This window comes from Poecilia formosa, unplaced genomic scaffold (genome assembly GCF_000485575.1).
Source record: "Poecilia formosa unplaced genomic scaffold, Poecilia_formosa-5.1.2 Scaffold65, whole genome shotgun sequence".
In the NCBI taxonomy this organism is placed as follows: Eukaryota; Metazoa; Chordata; class Actinopteri; order Cyprinodontiformes; family Poeciliidae; genus Poecilia; species Poecilia formosa.
The window spans coordinates 2,578,463-2,585,140 of record NW_006800004.1 but is presented as its reverse complement, the minus strand read 5'-3'; the positions used below and the strand labels follow the sequence as shown (position 1 = coordinate 2,585,140).

Below are 6,678 nucleotides of genomic sequence, written 5' to 3'. Positions count from 1 at the left end.
GGTGAAACAATAAGCCAATGGAACTTGTACTTTTTATTCATAAACAGGAATTACTGTCTAAAAAAGTTCCAATATCTTAGTGAAAAGTTACTTGTAAATTAGTTTTGTCTTATTTCAAATGTACTTGGATAATAATAATAGCAAGTAGACAAAAATACTTGGTAAGATGTTTTGGGCTTTTTCTGTCAATGTCCACAAAATTGTCCAGTTTAGCTTTAGTTTTAGAAGTCTAAAATCCTGTTACATTTTTACCACTGGCTCTTCTCGAGAGAACGGAAACTTTTGCATAGGAGTATGTAGAAGTAGCAACAACCAAAGAATAAAAAGTTAACTTTAGAAGGAAAATATCAAGTGTAAAGCTATGAAAAACTGACAAGTTACAATTACCAAAGAGCTCCACCCCGACAACCGTGCTGTTCTCTTTCTCTCTGTAGCAAAGCCCTCTTTGATCCGTGTGAAAAGGGCGTCTGCTGCTGATTTGGTGAAGAAAAGAATGTCAGGACAAAGTCAGCGCAGGACCAGTCCCTCGCAAACATCCTCCCCTCCGAACACGCACCTCGCTACGTGAAAACATGCACAGCAGCAGCAGCAGCAGCTATCCGTCAGTCTCTGGAGGTGTACAGGAAAAAAAAGGGCAAACTCAGTGAAAAAGTTACACACTTTGCACATTTCATCATAAACTAAGTAAAAAGAAAACCCACTTTTAGATCTATGCAGTAGATGCTGACATACAGAGTATATACTCATCATCTAATAATATTCCAATTATTCATAGCCTGAAGAGAGCCTGATAAATTGCCTGTGGTAATTAAAACGATTAAGTGAGAAGTGCAAAATGGTAATTCATCCATGCGTGACGGAGCTAAGCAAACCTGGTTATAAAACCAGCCTAATTAGTTCTTGTAAAGAAGAGCAAAGTGTTTGACCAGTAAGCATGTACCTGCAGGGAAACGACAACTTTATTCCTGACTTACCAGACAACTCCATTGCCCACGTTTTCCATCATCAGCTAAAATGTTTTACATCCATGTTCGATTTCATTTTTAACTCTGACATGGAAATATGGATTCATTTTCATGTCTTGTATTTGTTCACAGCAGAACAAAAATTCAGTAAACACTAATACTGAATTCCAAAACCTGGCAACCTTTTCTTTACTTTGGCATGAAACAAGTTAACTTCGCCTGAATGTGTCAGGTACATTGGATGGTGTAAGATTTTCACATTATGATAACTTTGAAGTTATCATAATGTGAAATTATCTTTGAAGATAATTATGAAGTTCTACATTTTGTAAGGCATCTACAAAAACAAGATGATCTATAAATACAGGCAGCAGCTACTCCAGCTTCTGTTATTTTAAGACACCAATAAACCGGTCACTCGTTTCAGTAAAAGTTCTTATTAGTGCTTTTCATATGCTGTATTTTGGGGTTCAGCTCCATATAGTGACACAATTAGCAACAAACTAATTTTACTTGTTTTTATGGAACAAAAATACACCCAGACAGCCAAATTTATGTTTTTCTTCAGCTGAGGGAAAAGTATAATGTGTTTCTTCCAGCCAGCTGAAAAATGTGTAAAATCACAGACTACAATTTCCCCAAAACGCCGCGTACGTAGGCGCTCAAAAGTCATATATTTGTCACTCCAACACCTGAATAAAACGCCGACTGACAGAAGAGCGCTAGCTCATGTAGCCGTTTACATTTGTCACTGTCGTGATTTTTAATGAGTTATCGCGTAAACATGCTTGCTCGTGTGCTCCATCGCCCACTTTTTACATCAACTAAAATGTTTTACATATCTGTTCGATTTCATTTTCATTTATTCATTTTCATGTGCTGCATTTTGTTCACAGCAGAAAAAAATGTTTTAATGACTCATCACACGAAAGTAGCTAATTTCCGTGTGATTTTAATTATATTTATTTAATGGAAATGCTGCCACTGCGAAATTGTGTTTTTTTGACATCAGCAAAATATCAACAAGACTTGAACTTATTGCTATGGAAAGGTGGTGAAGAAAGGCCCATGGTTAGCTTTTGTGTCGAAGCAGTTACTTTTTATGCAAAATTTAGAAATGCGTTAGAAGGAACATTGGGTGATTTTTCTTCATCTCTGATTGGACATATTTTAGAAAGTTCAGCGTGAAAGTCATTACGTCGAATCAGTGGAAGACTTTCCAGTCACACTGTAATTTGGTAGATTCCCTATAAAAACAGAAAATGTTCTGTATGTGGCGATAATCTAGTCAAGAGTTTATTTATGCAGCACTACAACGAATGCTTTAAAGCACGAGCGAACGCCGGGGAGTTGAGCTGAGTAACTGTATTTATTGTTCTGAAAGCTCACATTACATGGATCTGTCTGTTTTCTGGTGTGCATATGTTTGGGTTAAGTGCCATAACAGAAAATAAAAATAAAACTGTGTGCAAGACGAGCAAGAACACCTACCAGCTTAGGAATCCATAATGCAACACGGTGGAAGTTCAAAGTGCAGCCGGTGGTTTCTCCATTAAAAAAACATTGCCTGGGGTTGTCAGCACAGGAGTGTCATGTCCACCTTGTCTTTGTCACATTTAGGGAAGAAAAATCATATTGTATTGTGTGTTGGCACATTTCTCCAGATGTTTCAAGCCAAAACCCTTTTAGTTCAAATCCAGAAACTGTTTACTTTTGTAATATGATTTCTATGGAGAAACTACACAAGTTGTACTTTTTAGGCACAATATTTATCCATTTTGAAATGGTGCCTGGATTGTTTTCTGTATCTGTGTCACAGCTTTCATCTCCAGATTTTGCATATTAACCTTATGATATGACCTTTTGTCATATCATAACCAATAAAGTATATTTTAGTGGGATAGACAAATGCCAAACGGTACATAATGTGACGTGGAAATAAATGACTGTTTTTAAGGAATCACATAGAATATATGCAATTAATTTAATCTGAGAATAAATCTAGCTATTCTGTGAACTCCCCAGTTTTTTAGTTTAATGTTTAGACTAGCAATGATCATTTTTGAAACCAGGATCCAGACTGGATCTGAACGCAGGTTTTATGTTTCCATGTCCCATGCGAGCCAGGTCGTTTTTTATTTTTATTTTATTTTTTTATTTTTAACAGTAATGTTGAATCCCCATCTGTCTCCCTCTATCCTGCATGTGTCTCAATCTTACAAATACTAAACATGGCTTTTTCTGTGTGTGTCTTGTTCTGTGACATTGGTATAGCACCACCGACTGGCCCAGCATATCTGCCACACTATTTTATATGCTTTTTTGGTCTTTTTCTTTTTCTTAATATATTTTCCAATCACAAACACAAGCAAACACAAGCAAGTAACTATGTTACATTAAGTTGTTATAAAAATGCCTTATATCAAATATGACTAAAGAAATTTAACATCTTGAAATTGAGCCTCTGTCTCTTTAAAAACTCCTCCTCTTTAAGAAACTCCAAGAAGTCGTCACAACGTGGCTCCTCTATTAATCGTGAAAAAATGTTTTTTCCAGCATTTCACTAAGAAAGAGTTCCTATAATGAGAAAGTCATATTAGTTCTGCCTGATGCTGATTAAACCAGAGGTTGTATCAGTTCATATACTAAGAGAACAGATGTTCTGACTTTCAAAATGAAAATAAAGTAATGGCCTAGCAGGTAGAACAATTTGGGATTTATTTTACAACAAAGAAAATGATTTCATCAGATCTAAAGCAGCTTTCAGAACAAAAAGCCACAGTATGCTAGTTAGCAATGCGACGCAGCAGGTCAGACATAGAAAATGTTTTCGAGGTATTAAAAGAGGCAACAAATTTACTCAAAAAAATAAAATAAAATCCACACTAATTCAATCTTTACCTCTGTGACTAACATACTGCATACCTGGCAGTGTGCAGTGCATACTTGGGATGGATGTGTTTTGTTTTTTTTGTTTTTTTTATTTTATATATATCTCTGAACAGTTATTACCACCACTCAAACAGCAGTCACACTAATTCCCCAATCAGTCAGCGCATCGGCTAAGTGGAATTCAGGAGTGATTTTTACCCGCGCGCCTCCAGCTTTTAAAAGCCACTGTGTGATTGATAAACAGGAGAATTGAGGAGACATTTCGACAAGGAAGAGGCCTCTCTCATTAAAAAAAAAAAAAAAAAAAAGTGGCGTTCGTAATGAGGAGGAAATAAAATTAGCAGCGAGAGGAATGGAAGGGGAAGCGAAGCTGCTGTAAATATTGTAAAGACGGATCGGTAACTTCCTCTCCCAGCCGCACCCCAAAGTCATTACGGCGGGTTTGGGATATAGGTTCCCCATGACCGCGTATTTATTATCTATCTAAATAGAATCACTTACCTCCGATGCTGCCTCTGATAGCCAGTCACTACAAATATCAGCTCCTCCCGGTGCCTCTGCTGGCAATTTTACATAAGGCCCCATGATTATGCGCACAGCCAGATAGGACTGTATTTTGTAAGCCCGATTCCTGCTTTCCAGAGAGAAATAACCATTTGTGGGGGGAAATGTTTTTGTTTCTCCCTTTAAGAGTCTAAATTCAACACCGTTTAGCATCCTTCATGGTGGCAAATGAGGTCAGCAGTGAGAGAGCATTCCTCTTTATGTTACTGAGGAAGCAATGTAACAAAGTACTTGTTTTTGTAGCAGTGTTCAAAAGCATTTGTCCCCTTTATTTTTTATAGCTTTTTTTGTGATAAGTCATCAATCTAAATTAACAGATAACTCTACCTGAAATATAGCTGTTTGAAAATACTGATTTTGTTTATTAAAGGGGCAGTAGTATGCATCTTCCAGGCACATATTGTCATATTATAGTACAATGAAGAATCTATGTTAAATTCAGTTGTTATAAAATGCTATGTATATCAAATATGACTTAAAAGAAATTTCACTTCGTAATTTAACACCTTAAAATTGGGCCTCTGTCTCTTTTAAAACATCCTGCTCTTTCTGAAACTCTGCCTTCAGGAAGTCATCACAACATGGCTCCTCTTAACTGTTTAACAACATTTTACCAGTGTTTCGCTGAGCTCCTATGATGAGCTCAGCAGTTCCACCTGGTGTTTGCTAATTGCTGCTGGCTAGTCTGAAGGAGCTGAGAGGGGGAGAGTTAGAGGGAATGGCTGCTCTGTGAGAGGCAAAAGCTCAGAAACTGCAGGAGGGGCTTTGTTCTTGAAGGTGGAGCTACATCCAACCATGAACAGCTGAACGGTTGCCATAGAGATTAAAGGATTTCTCAAACATGCAGAAAAGAATCAAGGCAACACCCCAGGGATGTTTTTGATGAGAGAATAACATTATAACATGATGCAAAGTTCCAAAAAGTCAATTTTATACAATACTGTGCCTTTAAGACTGACAAAGAAGGAAAAAAAGAGTAGAAAACTGTAAAGGGGCAAATATTTTTTCACAGCCCTGTATGTTCCTGTATGCTTATTCACTCTGCCATATTAGTCCCTAAAGTGTTCTTCCACTGTGTTTTTCCTTATTTGCACTGCTATTGTTGAGGCAATAGGTGTTAAGGCAACAAATATACGTATGATGACGAGGGATGCAGCTCCATGCCTATTCATGAAGGAACATATTCAGTGCTCAAAAGCATGTATGCACATAGGTATCGGCCCATTTGTCAAGCCAGGAGAGCTAATTATCTCATACTGTGTGATATTGTTTTTCGAGCCATGCATTTCATTTTGCAACATTAAAACACACGTGGCCACGGCTTCACAAATGGTTTCCATGAGCATGAATGCATTAGGAAATTTTGGGAGGGGACGTCGTATTAGAACTCCGCAGGGAGATCAGCATGCTGCGCCTCTCCTGGTTCGTCATTCATCTTCCTGCGCGAGGGCGGAGAGAGCGCACCGGTGGGCAGTGACGCCTTCAGCCAACTTGGCAGGTTAATGAAGGTAATTTGATTTCATACATAATGGCCGCCCATGCCGCGCTGGGCTTAATTGCGCTCGGCGTCTGGTCGCGGTTCCGTGGCACCGGCCGAGGCCTGGCGTTATTTCCTGAAGGTTGTGAGCAGGCAAATAAGTTCCTGATTCAGGGGGAGACAGAAGCGACGGCTCGGGTTCAACTGCTAATAGTTCATCCTCTCTCCGAGGCGGCTGGTCATACGCAGAAGGCGGCGGAACGCTTTTAGTGAATCAGGGTGGTTCATTAACGCGAGGCAAACAAACACCTCAGTGGGCCGCTCAGAATCAGATCACGCTGACTTATTTGTTACACCTTGATGTGATTTTTATTCTCGTGGAATCGACCAATACTTAGAGTACAGATCGGGCCTCTAAAGCTAGCATTACCAGGGAGTGTTAAAAATAGCATTTATATTTCCGAAAATATTACTATTATTCCTATATTCACGTGTCTTATGTCATAATACAGGGATCAATTGTTGTAGCATTTATTTTTGCTCTTTGCCACCTTTGTTTTTTTTAATGTATGGACTCATTTAACTGCCATGGGGAGGACACACAAGTTTATGTACCAATAGAGAATGATGCCAGGACATCTTTGAATGCTTTTTTGTTTTTATTTACTGTATTATTTACACATTTGGAAGTCAAATGCTTTGGACCTTTAAAGTGCCACTGTACAGCACAATCAAGCAACTATTGTAATAATTATATATATATATATATATATATATATA

General features: G+C 38.2%; 1 long non-coding RNA gene across 1 annotated transcript in view; it reads right to left on the bottom strand.

The window, feature by feature from the left end:
* Window positions 1-415: 415 nt before the first annotated feature.
* Window positions 416-6,678, bottom strand: part of LOC107836527 (uncharacterized) — a 65,467-nt gene continuing 59,204 nt past the window's right edge. The window contains exons 2-3 of the long non-coding RNA XR_001662444.1: window positions 2,457-2,570; window positions 416-609 (exon numbers count right to left, since the gene is read on the bottom strand). This is a non-coding gene — a long non-coding RNA (uncharacterized LOC107836527). The remainder of the gene's footprint in view (window positions 610-2,456; window positions 2,571-6,678) is intronic.